Raw genomic sequence first — 13,865 nt, 5'->3', positions numbered from 1 at the left:
GTCTCCACTGCAGTAATCTCGGGGCAGTGCGCTGTGGGAGTGATCTCCGGGCATGCAGCAAGGGTCAGACTGGGAGGGGCCCTCTCATCTCCACTGCAGTAATCTCGGGGCAGCGCGCTGTGGGAGTGATCTCCGGGCATGCAGCAAGGGTCAGACTGGGAGGGGCCCTCTCGTCTCCACTGCAGTAATCTCGGGACAGCACGCTGTGGGAGTGATCTCCGGGCATGCAGCAAGGGTCAGACTGGGAGGGGCCCTCTCGTCTCCACTGCAGTAATCTCGGGGCAGCGCGCTGTGGGAGTGATCTCCTGGCATGCAGCAAGGATCAGACTGGGAGGGGCCCTCTCGTCTCCACTGCAGTAATCTCGGGGCAGCGCGCTGTGGGAGTGATCTCGGGGCATGCAGCAAGGGTCAGACTGGGAGGGGCCCTCTCGTCTCCACTGCAGTAATCTCGGGGCAGCGCGCTGTGGGAGTGATCTCCGGGCATGCAGCAAGGGTCAGACTGGGAGGGGCCCTCTCGTCTCCACTGCAGTAATCTCGGGGCAGTGCGCTGTGGGAGTGATCTCCGGGCATGCAGCAAGGGTCAGACTGGGAGGGGCCCTCTCGTCTCCACTGCAGTAATCTCGGGGCAGCGCGCTGTGGGAGTGATCTCCGGGCATGCAGCAAGGGTCAGACTGGGAGGGGCCCTCTCGTCTCCACTGCAGTAATCTCGGGGCAGCGCGCTGTGGGAGTGATCTCCTGGCATGCAGCAAGGATCAGACTGGGAGGGGCCCTCTCGTCTCCACTGCAGTAATCTCGGGGCAGCGCGCTGTGGGAGTGATCTCCGGGCATGCAGCAAGGGTCAGACTGGGAGGGGCCCTCTCGTCTCCACTGCAGTAATCTCGGGGCAGCGCGCTGTGGGAGTGATCTCCGGGCATGCAGCAAGGGTCAGACTGGGAGGGGCCCTCTCGTCTCCACTGCAGTAATCTCGGGGCAGCGCGCTGTGGGAGTGATCTCCGGGCATGCAGCAAGGGTCAGACTGGGAGGGGCCCTCTCGTCTCCGCTGCAGTAATCTCGGGGCAGCGCGCTGTGGGAGTGATCTCCGGGCATGCAGCAAGGATCAGACTGGGAGGGGCCCTCTCGTCTCCACTGCAGTAATCTCGGGGCAGCGCGCTGTGGGAGTGATCTCCGGGCATGCAGCAAGGGTCAGACTGGGAGGAGCCCTCTCGTCTCCACTGCAGTAATCTCGGGGCAGCGCGCTGTGGGAGTGATCTCCGGGCATGCAGCATGGGTCAGACTGGGAGGGGCCTCTCGTCTCCACTGCAGTAATCTCGGGGCAGCGCGCTGTGGGAGTGATCTCCGGGCATGCAGCAAGGATCAGACTGGGAGGGGCCCTCTCGTCTCCACTGCAGTAATCTCGGGGCAGCGCGCTGTGGGAGTGATCTCCGGGCATGCAGCAAGGGTCAGACTGGGAGGGGCCCTCTCATCTCCACTGCAGTAATCTCGGGGCATGCAGCAAGGGTCAGACTGGGAGGGGCCCTCTCATCTCCACTGCAGTAATCTCGGGGCATGCAGCAAGGGTCAGACTGGGAGGGGCCCTCTCATCTCCACTGCAGTAATCTCGGGGCAGCGCGCTGTGGAAGTGATCTCCGGGCATGCAGCAAGGATCAGACTGGGAGGGGCCCTCTCGTCTCCACTGCAGTAATCTCGGGGCATGCAGCAAGGGTCAGACTGGGAGGGGCCCTCTCATCTCCACTGCAGTAATCTCGGGGCATGCAGCAAGGGTCAGACTGGGAGGGGCCCTCTCGTCTCCACTGCAGTAATCTCGGGGCAGCGCGCTGTGGGAGTGATCTCCGGGCATGCAGCAAGGATCAGACTGGGAGGGGCCCTCTCGTCTCCACTGCAGTAATCTCGGGGCAGCGCGCTGTGGGAGTGATCTCCGGGCATGCAGCAAGGATCAGACTGGGAGGGGACCTCTCGTCTCCACTGCAGTAATCTCGGGGCAGCGCGCTGTGGGAGTGATCTCCGGGCATGCAGCAAGGGTCAGACTGGGAGGGGCCCTCTCGTCTCCACTGCAGTAACCTCGGGGCAGTGCGCTGTGGGAGTAATCTCCGGGCATGCAGCAAGGATCAGACTGGGAGGGGCCCTCTCGCTGCCGGTCAGGTAAGGTCTGGGTGAGGTTGGTGAGATCTGGTGATGAGGCATTCTGCCAGATGATCTGGAATGTCTGCTCAGGGAACTACTCCACTGTGCCCATCCAGTCCTTCTCCTGCAGGACATTTCATGCTGTCCACTGCCTGATGTTCTTGACGTCAAAGCAGCTGGTCTGAAAGAACTGTAACCAACTTCATGAACACAAGTTCACATCAAGAGCATGATGAATAAAGTAGTTCATTGCCCTCCTGGTGAACCTACACAAGGTTTTGGATTCAGCCCGGTACATCATGGGTGGAGTACACCCAAACATAGAGCACATCTACATGAAACACTGTCGTAACAAAGCAGCATCCATTATCACAGATGCTCAACACCCAGGGCAGGCTCTCTTCGTGCTGCTGCTATCAGGTAGAAGGCACAAGAGCCCCTGGACTCACACCATCAAGTTCAGGATCAGTTACTACCCCTCAACCATCAGGCTCTTGAACAACAGAGGATAACTTACCATCCATTGAGATGCTCCCACAACCAATGATTGCACTGTGCCTTTCTCAGAATTAGAGAAATATGAGAGACACACTCTCACAGGATATTGACATGGTTGGGGCAGGAATAATGTTTCCTCCAGCTGGGTGTGGTACCAGGGGTCACAGACTCAAAATCCCAGGTCACCAAAGGAGGACTGAGATGAGAAGAAATTTCCTCACCCAGAGTGCAGTGAATCTTTGGAATTTTCTACACAAGGTTTCTATTTTCAAAAGACGTATTTATGGGCTCAGTCATGATGGAAAGTGGCACTGAGGTAAGAGATCAGGCATGTTCTGAGTGAATGCCAGAACCAGCATGAGGGGCCGAATGGCAACTCCTGAACCTGTTTCATGTTAATTGATGCATGAGTTTACCTTTGCGCCGTGTTCTCCTTTGGCCTTCAGCCTGTCGGATTGCACAGGGGAGCAGTGAGAGCTCCGGAGATCCATCAGCAGCTGCTGCGGTTATTTCATGTTCCGGTTATTTATTGCTATTTATTTATATTTGCATTTGCACAGTTTGTTGTCTTTGGCACTCTGGTTGATCTTTCATTGATCCTGTTATTGTTACTTTTCTATAGATTTGCTGAGTATGTCCGCAAGAAAATGAATCTTGGTGTTGAATGTGGTGACTTTTCTGTGAGCCGCTCCCTCGTGCAATCGGACAAGCTGAAGGCCAAGGGAGAACAAGGCGCAAAGGTAAATGGACTTTAGAAAACAAGAAACAGGAGCAGGGTGTTCAGCCCCTTGCGCCTGCTCTGCCCTTCACTCAGAACATGCCTGGTCTTTGACCTCAGCGCCACTTCCCACATCGCAGAGCCCCTAAATTTGTGGTTTGAATTTAGAAACCTTGTGGAGAAAACTCCAAAGACTCACTGCACTCTGGGTGAGGGAAGTTCTCCTCATTTCAGTCCTGCTGAGCTGATCTTGGATTTTGTGACCCTGGTTCCTCACCCCAGCTAATGGAAACATCATTCCTGCCTCTACCCTGTGAGACTCTGTCTGTCTCAGTCCGACCACTTGTTATTTCTCTAATTTTGAGACAGGCTCAGTCAGTGTAATCTCCCTGAGGACACTACCTCACCCCCACCCTCCAAATCAATCTGGGAAACCTTCACTTCATCCACAGGCAGACGCTGGGAGGGAGACCAGACATTTGCACAGTGTTCCACCAGGACCCCATATTCCTTCAGAGGAGATCTTTATTCTTGTATTCAAACCTTCCTTCCCATTCAATGCTCCACATTTAATATCAAACTCAAACAGTGAACAGATACAACACAGCCTCAGCCATGATTTAAAGGGCAGAAGTTGCAACAGTTTGAGCTTCATGCCGGTGGGCACGGAGCAAGCAGGGTGTCAGAAAGGGAGGATTATGGGAGTGTTGTATGTCTGAGCCCAGCGGTGTGTGCTGTTGTATCAGAATCAGGTTGAATGTCACTGGCATATATGGTGAAATTTGCTGTTTTGTGACATTGTAATACATAGTAATAAAAACTGTAAATTACAATAAGTGTGTATAAAATTAAAATTAAAGGATTAGAAAAAGACAGTGGGAAATCCTGAGGAGGTGTTTATGGGTTTGTTGTCCATCTAGAAAGCTGATGGCAGAGGGGAAGAAATTGTCCTTGAAACATTGATTGTGACTTGAGAATTCTGAACATCACCCTTGATGGTAGCAATAGGAAGAAAGCAAGTCCTGGGTGATGGGGGTCCTTAATGATGGATGCCACCTTTTTGTGGCATCATCTTTTGAACGTGTCCTTGATGCTGTGGAGTCCAGTGCCCATGAAGTAGCAGGCTGCATTTACAACTTTCTGTAGCAGTTTCTGATCCTGTGCAGTGGCCGCTCCACACCAGGCTGTGATGCAACCAGTTAGAATGCTCTCACAGTACATCTGTAGAAATTTCCAAAAGTCTTCAGTGACAGACCGATTCCCCTCAATCTCCGAATGAAATATAGCCGATGTTGTGCCTTCGTTGTAACTGCATCAATATGTTGGGCCCAGGATAGTTCCTCAGAGATGTTGACAGGCAGGAAATGGAAACTGCTCACCCTTTTCACTTCTGATCCCTCGATGAGGACTGGTGTGTGTTCCCTGGACTTGCCCTTCCTGAATCCACAATCAATTCCTTTGTCTTCATGATGTTGAGTACAAGGTTGTAGCTGCAACACCTGTCAACCTGCTGATCTATCTCGCTCCTGTACTCCTCGTCACCGTCTGAAATTCCACCAAAAATAGTTGTGACATCGGCAAATTTATATATCCAAAGTAAATTTATTATCAAAGTATATTAAGATATTAAGAGGAATAGATAGAGTGGACAGCCAGCACCTCTTCCCCAGGGCACCACTGCTCAGTACAAGAGGACGTGGCTTTAAGGTAAGGGGAGGGAAGTTCAAGGGGGATATTAGAGGAAGGTTTTTCACTCAGAGAGTGGTTGGTGTGTGGAATGCACTGCCTGAGTCAGTGGTGGAGGCAGATACACTAGTGAAATTTAAGAGACAACTAGACAGGTATATGGAGGAATTTAAGGTGGGGGGTTATATGGGAGGCATGGTTTGAGGGTCGACACAACATTGTGGGCTGAAGGGCCTGTAATGTGCTGTATTATTCTATATTCTATAAGCCTGTCACCATGTACAATCCTGCGATTTGATTTTTTGTGGAAATACTCATTCAATCAAAGAACCATAATGGAATCAATGAAAATCCACACTCAACAGGATGGACAAAGAAAACAATGTGCAGAAGACAACAAGCTGTGCAAGTACTAAAGAAAAAAAGTTTTTAAAAATTTGTCATGAAGATGAACTGAAGAGTCCTTGAAAGTGATTCAGTAGATTGTGGGAACAGTTCAGTGACGGGGTGAGTATATTTGAGTAAGGTTATTCACTCTGGTTCAAGAGCTTGATGGCTGAGGTGTAATAACTCTTCCTGAACAGGGTGGTGTGGGTCCTGAGGCTCATGCACCTTTTTCCTGGTCGCAGCAGTGAGAAGAGAGCATGATCTAGCTAGTGGGGCTCCATATGCTCCATTATGGGGAGGGTTTTACCTGTGATGTACTGGGCCATATCCACTACTTTTTGTAGGATTTCCCATTCAAGGGCTTTGGTGTTTCCATATCAAGCCGTGGGGCAACCACTGAATGAACTCTCCACCACACATCTGCATAAGTTTTTCAAGGTTTTAGATGCCATGCTGAATCTTGTAAACTTAACAAACTTAACTGTGCATTCCATGTAATTGTCCAGGACAGATCCTCTGAAATGTTAACATGTAGGAATTTAAGGTTGCTGACCTTTGATCCCTGATGAGGACTGGCTCCTCTTTCCTCCTCCTAAGGTCTTGCTGTTGCTGACATTGAATGAGAGGTTGAATTTCAAGAAAGAGTTAGATAGAGCTCTTAAAGATAGCGGAGTCAAGGGATATGAGGAGAAAGCAGGAATTGGGTACTGATAGTGGATGATCAGCCATGATCACTGTGAATGGCAACGCCGGCTCGAAAGGCCGAATGGCCTACTCCTGCACCTATTGTCTATTGTCTATTGTTGTTGTGACACAACTCAGCCAGATTTTCAAATGCCCTCCTCTCTGCTGATTCATCGCCAAATTCAATTTGACCAACAGCGGTGTGCTGTCAAACTTAAATGTGGCATTGCAGTAGTGCTTCACCTCACAGTCCCCATTGTAAAGCGAGTAGATCTGGGGGTGAGGGGGGCGAAGCACACAGCCTTGTGGTGCACCTATTCTGATGGAGATTGTGGAGGGGATGTTGCTTCCAATCTCAACTGACTGGGTAGAGGTTTGGATGTGAATGGAATGGGGATTCAGTGGAAATTGCATCAGCACCGTGAAGTGGTGAACCGCTCCAGACCAGTTCAGAAGCAGGTGAAAACCTGGCCAGCAGGAGCCATCTCTGCTCTTCAAGACTGCTGTGAGCACACTGACTGGCACATGTTCAGGGAGGCTGCAACCGATGGCGACTCTACCAACTTAGAGCAGTACACAGCATCAGTGACCAACTACATCAGCAAGTGCATTGATGATGTTACTCTGTCCAAGACCATCACTACACGCGCTCACCAGAAGCCATGGATGACCACGGAGGTGCGTGTGCTGCTGAGGACCCACGACTCCGCCTTCAGAGCAAGAGACAAGGCAGCCCTAACAACAGCAAGGGCCGAACTGTTGTGGCCCATCAGAGCGGCAAAGCGTGTACACACCCAGCGAATCCACAGCCAATCCCAGGACAGCGGTGACATGCGGCACATGTGGAAGGGCATCCAGGACATCACCAATTACAGGACAACATCACCTGACTGTGCGGGTGATGCCTCCCTCCCAGATGCATTGAACAACTTCTACACATTCTGAGATGGAAAATAACATGGTGGCGAGGAAGTCCACCCCTCCTTCAAATGACCAGGTGCTGTGTCTCACCGTGGCCGATGTGAGAAGAACCCTGTGCAGGGTCAACCCACAGAAGGCTGCTGGACCAGACAACATCCCTGGTAGAGTGTTCAGAGGATGTGCAGACCAGCCGGCAGATGTTCTCACTGACATCTTCAACATCTCCCTGAGCAGCGCCACCATTCCAACATGCTTCAAGGCTGCCACCATCGTCCCCATGCCGAAGAAGTCTTCAGTGACCTGCCTAAATGACTACCGTCCTGTTGCACTCACATCCATTGTCATGAAGTGTTTCAAAAGGCTCGTCATGAGGGACATCAAGACCCTGCTGCTCCCCTCACTGGACCCCTGCAATTTGTGTACCATCCCAACCACTCAACAGATGATGCCATTGCCACCACCCTCCACTTGGCCCTAACCCACCTGGACAAAAAAGACACATACGTTCGGATGCTGTTCATAGACTTCAGTTCAGCATTCAACACAATCATCCCTCAGAAACTGATTGGAAAGCTGAGCCTACTGGGCCTGAACACTTCCCTCTGCAACTGGATACTAGACTTCCTGACTGGGAGACCTCAGTCAGTCTGGATCGGAAGCAGCATCTCCAACACCATCACACTGAGCACGGGGGCCCGCCAGGGCTGTGTGCTCAGTCCACTGCTGTTCACTCTGCTGACCCACGACTATGCTGCAACACACAGCTCGAACCACATCATCAAGTTTGCCCATAACATGACCATGCTGGGTCTCATCAGCAAGAATGACGAGTCAGCTTACAGAGAGGAGGTGCAGTGGCTAACGGACTGGTGCAGAGTCAACAATCTGTCTCTGAATGTGAACAAAACAAAAGAGGTGGTTGTTGACTTCAGAGGGCACAGAGCGACCACTCTCCGCTGAACACTGACGGCTCCTCGGTAGAATTTGTAAACTGCACCAAATTTCTTGGAGAATCTCACCTGGTCCCTCAACACCAGCTCCATAGCAAAGGAAGCCCAGCAGCATCTCTACTTTCTGCAAAGGGTGAGGAAAGTCCATCTCCCACCCCCCATCCTCATCACATTCTACAGGGGCTGTATTGAGAGCATCCTGAGCAGCTGCATCACTGCCTGGTTCAGAAATTGCACCATCTCGGATCGCAAGACCCTGCAGCGGATAGTGAGGTCAGCTGAGAAGATCATCAGGGTCTCTCTTCCCGCCATCACGGACATTTACACCACACACTGCATCTGCAAAGCAAACGGCATTATAAAGGACCCCACGCACCCCTCATACAAACTCTTCTTCCTCCTGCCATCTGGGAAAAGGCACTGAAGCATTCGGGCTCTCACGTCCAGACTATGTAACAGTTTCTTCCCCCAAGCTATCAGACTCCTCAATACCCAGAGTCTGGACTGATACTAACTTACTGTCGTCTTAATACGCTCGGCAGAGGATGGTGCTCAGAGAAGCTGTGCTGGAGGGGATGGTCGTTGGCTTGGAGGTTCGATGGACTTGGAGTCTGCTGCGGTCAGGTCACTTTCGGTGTGTGCTGCGTCTACGAGGCTGAGTCGGGCAGCACAGTGGAAGTCTATAGCTGGGGTATTCCCTTCTGCTGCCAGCGTAGGGTGGTGAGTCTGTCGGGACCCTGGGGACCTGTGGAAACTGTGTGGTGATTTCTTTTGAACTTATAGTCCTTTAACATCTTTGGACTATTTTTACTGTGCCCATGGTCTGTTTTTTTTTATCAATTATGTTATTGTTTGCACTGTTGTAACTATATGTTGTAATTATGTGGTTTTGTGCAGGTCTTGTAGCTTTAGTTTTTGGTCTTGTTTGTCTGGTGGATTTGAAGCTCCTTTCTGGGGAACGCGCTAAGACGGTATCACGATATTAATACGCAGCAGCCTCTCCGGACTCTGGATTGGGGATTGCTAAACGTTATGTGGATTTTCTGGTGTAGTCTGTTTTGTCATATGCTTTTGTGATATCATTCTGGGGGAATGTTGTCTCATTTTTTAACTGCATTGCATTTGTGGTTTCTAAATGATAATAAACTGAATCTGAATCTGAATCTACTGTGCCTATTGTCTTGTTTATTATTTATTGCAATGCCTGCACTGTTTTGTGCACTTTCTGCAGTCCAGTGTAGGTAGTTTTTTTTTTCTGTGTTGCTTTTACGTAGTTCTGTGTAGTTTTTGTATTGTTTCATGTAGCACCATGGTCCTGACAAACATTGTCTCATTTTTACTGTGTACTGTACCAGCAGTTATGGTCGAAATGACAATAAAAAGTGTCTTGGCTTGACTTAATAGAACAGGTGAGAGGTTCAATGGCCTCTCTCAATTCTGTTCCTGATGTTTGTAGACTGACTGAATTAAGGGAGCTTCAAAGGCGCTGGTCAATAAATAGAGGTACAGAGGAGGAGGGTGAAAACATAAATAAATAAATGGTCAGGACAGAGATGCTGGGCTGAAGGGCCTGTTCCTGCATTTACTGCATTACCTTCTATCCTGTGGTGAAGTATAAATAATGGTCAGGCAAACATTCTCAGTAAGATGGGGATTCTGATGCAACATGACATTGAGAGGTGTCGGATACACTGAGATTTCTGACAGGGCTGCAGGAAAACTTCTTGACTTCACCCCGTGCAGACCTGCTGTGCTGTAAGCTCCTGCTCTTCCTGATTAGATGCAGATACAGGCCTTTTGGACAAAAATATCTCTGCAACCCAAACTGTTATCCTGAACATGACTCATTTGCTGACATTTGGTCCTCATCCTTCAAAATCTTTCCTATCAAACAGTTAACCTATGATGTAATTTGTTGTTTTTCAAATGTTTTAATTAGACCATCCTCGAGCAGCTCGTTCCACAAATTCACCACTCTTTCCCTCACCTTAAAGTCTGCCCTCCAGGTTTAGACTCTGTGACCCTTGGAAAAGGACAGTAACCATCCACTTTACCTGTGCATCTTGTGATTTTATAAACCACAGTAAGGTCAGTCCTCAGCGTCATTTGTTTCAGGCAAAAATGCCCAGGTTGATCCGGTTTCTCGTCATGAAATCAAGTTTAATTTTCATTCAAAACAAACATAGATACAACTAAACTTCAGTGGTTGGTAAGTCAATGGAGAGGATCCTGAGAGGCAGAATTTATGAACATTTGGAGAGGCACAATAGAAAACCTACTGATCATACAGCCCTTGGCCCACAAAGCTGTACTGAACATAGAAATAGTCGGCATTTTGTCAAGGGCAGGTCGTGCCTTACAAGCCTGATTGAATTATTTGAGGATGTGACTAAACACATTGATGAAGGCAGATCAGTAGATGTAGTGTATATGGATTTCAGCAAGGCATTTGATAAGGTACCCCATGCAAGGCTTATTGAGAAAGTAAGGAGGCATGGGATCCAAGAGGACATTGCTTTGTGGATCCAGAATTGGCTTGCCCACAGAAGGCAAAGACTGGTTGTAGATGGGTCATATTCTACATGGAGGCCGGTGACCAGTGGTGTACCTCAGGGATCTGTCCTGGGACCCCTTCTCTTTATGATTTTTATAAATGACCTGGATGAGGAAGTGGAAGGATGGGTTAGTAAATTTGCTGATGACACAAAGGTTGGAGGTGTTGTAGATAGTGTGGAGGGCTGACAGAGGTTACAGCAGGACATTGATAGGATGTAAAAATGGTCTGAGAAGTGGCAGATGACCCAGATAAGTGTGAGGTGGTTCATTTTGGTAGTTAAAATATGAGGGCAGAATATAATATTAATGGTAAGACTCTTGGCAGTGTGGAGGATCAGAGGGATCTTGGGGTCCGAGTCCATAGGACATTCAAAGCTGCTGTGTAGGTTGACCCTGTGGTTAAGCAGGCATATGGTGCATTGGCCTTCATCAATCATGGGATTGAGTTTAGGAGCTAAGAGGTAACGTTGCAGCTAAATCGGACCTTGGTCAGACCCCACTTGGAGAACTGTGCTTAGTTCTGGTTGCCTCACTATAGAAGTGATGTGGAAACCATAGAAAGGGTGCAGAGGAGATTTACAAGGATGTTGCCTGGATTGGGAAGCATGCCTTATAAGAATAGGTTGAGTGAACTCGGCCTTTTCTCCTTGGGCCAACAGAGAATGAGAAGTAACCTGATAGGTGTTTATAAGATGATGAGAGGCATTGACTGTGTAGATAGTCAGAAGCTTTTTCCCAGGACTGAAATGGCTAGCACGAAAGGGCACAGTTTTAAGGTGTTTGGAAATAGCTACAGAGGAAATGTCAGGGGTAAGTTGTTTACACAGAGAGTGGTGAGTGTGTGTAATGGGCTGCCGGCAACGGTGGTGGAGGCAGATACGATAGGGTCTTTTAAGAGACTCCTGGACAGGTAAAGGGAGCTTAGAAAAACAGAGGGCTATTGGTAACTCTAGGAAAATTCTCAGGTAAGGACATGTTCAGCACAGCTTTGTTGGCAAACGGGCATGTATTGTTCTATGTCCAACATGCAAAACATTCAAAATAGCAAGCAAACATTCAGAGATAGCAAGTACCTTAACTCAAAATATAAAGAAAAGAAACATATTCACTCAAAAATAACATATATTGTTCATGACCCTGAGTGGCATGGTCCAGCAATCGACGGTACAGCCTTTTGACAGTCTGTAGAGGCAATAGCAATCTAGTTCATCATTCCACCGCTTGAACACAAGAGGGCAGCACCAATGTGAGCGGCCAGGCCCCAGCCGAGCCGAGCTCAACCATGCTGTAACGCTTCCAGACCGTCACCTGGTCTGCAGCAGCAGGAACGACCAAAGCCTGAGGCCTAGTTCTCACAACATCTAAGGCTACACAGATCCAGTGTCGGCTGTCCCCTCACCAGACAGGTAACAGACACAAGGCAATTTATATTATCACTGTCCAACAGTCTTGTGATCGCAAGTGAAATGCCCTGGACAATCTCCGATGCTTCCGGGTAGCTGTCAGCACAGTCTGCAGACAGGACACTCACCTGTACCCAAACCGGCTCATCCAAACATATCGACAGAATCCTCCTATATCCTAACGGGCTCCTCTGACACCCCAACAGCTTCCCCTGTTATCCCGAAGGGCTCCTCTGACACCCTAGCCGGTTCCTCTGATATCATTCAAGATGTAGTTCTGACAACATCATAATGAAAATTATCGGCACCTTTTCCAGCTTAATGTTATGCTTGCTACCACCAAGCAACCAAAATTCTGCACAGTACTCTGAGTGCGTTTACACCTGTCTGTTGCACAGTTACACCATGCCATGACATCTCTGGCACTTCATACACTATTTGATGAAGACAAGAGTATCAAATGCCTTCTCCACTTTCCCTACCCATATCTTCACTCTGGCAATGATGTGCTTGTTTCCATCAGTATCTCTGTTCTTCAACACTCCCCAAGGGCCTGACATCCACTGGCTTAACTTCCCACATTTGTCTGAGTTGAATTCCTTCTGCCATTCCTTGTCCACTTTCCCAGTTGATCTTCTGCTGTAAGCATCTTCACTGTCCACCACACCACAAACGTTGGTGTCATCTGCAAGCTTACTGATCAGGTCCCCACATTCCCATCCAAATCATCCACATAATTGTCTATTTATCAGAACACAAAAGAGATATGATTATCCGATTGACTATTTGATAATTAGATGAAAATGATTTCGGCAAGACTACTATTGAATCCACTTGCAATAAGAAAAAGTACTTTTACCCTCTAAGTTGTTACTCTGAGTTTAAGTTTGAACTTGCAATTTCAAGGTGCAGATGACACTACTACTTGCTGTTGGGTCATGTTGGCTGTTCAAGTCTGCTCTCACCAGGACCCCACATGGACCATTTTTGGACTTAAACCCACTGACAGTAAAGTGCACAGGCAGATCGTTTGATGGAGTTTGAATCTTCTGTGATGTTTATTCTATGAGGAACTCAGACTGTGTTTATATAAAACAAACCGCCAACTTTCAGCTCCGTGCCTGGGCCCTGGACAAGCCGTGCACACAGAAAACAAAACATGACTCTAGGTGGACCATGCAATCGTAATGATGTGACTAGTGTCACATGATTGTTTCCATGGACTTTGTTTTTGTAAAATACACAATTGAAACATGCCCTTTGACCCCACTCATCCATGGCAACAAAGGTGACCATCAATATCCTCCCGTTTGCCTGTCTCTGTCTAAACCTTTCCTCCCCATGTGCTTGTCTAACTGTCCTTAATCATTGTGGTGGTACCTGTCTCTACCAGCTCCACTTGCAGCTATTTCCATCCTCTGTGTGTGTGAAAAATGCTTTCCTTCAGCTCTTCTTAAATATTCCCCTCATGCCTCACATCCATAAAATTACTAATCATGGCACCAACCTGTCATGTAAATCGTTACTATAAATGACAAATAATAGTAACTGACCTTCGATCCTCACAGCACAGCACTAATCACAGTCCTCCAATCTGCAAAGCAATCCTCCACTACCACTCTCTGCCTCCTACCACAAGCAAATATTTGACCTGGGATCCTTTGCTGAATGGCCTTTTCCTGGGCTGTACTGTTCCATGTAATGTTCCAAATATCTCAGCTGTGGCCCCAGCAATTTCTTCGCTGTCTCCCCACAAGGTCCGAAGATGTACCTGGTCAGGCCCCAGGGATTTATTCAGATTTATGTGTCTGAGACTGACAGCACCTCCTCATTTTTTCACGTTTCAGGTCATTATCATCCTCTTCCCTGAATTCCCCAGGCTACGTGCCTTTCTCTACAGTGAACAAAACTTCTGATCCCCGTGGAGGACTGGCTCAGAGA

Source organism: Hypanus sabinus, chromosome 11, assembly GCF_030144855.1.
Source record: "Hypanus sabinus isolate sHypSab1 chromosome 11, sHypSab1.hap1, whole genome shotgun sequence".
Taxonomy (NCBI): Eukaryota; Metazoa; Chordata; class Chondrichthyes; order Myliobatiformes; family Dasyatidae; genus Hypanus; species Hypanus sabinus.
This window is presented reverse-complemented; position numbering follows the sequence as displayed.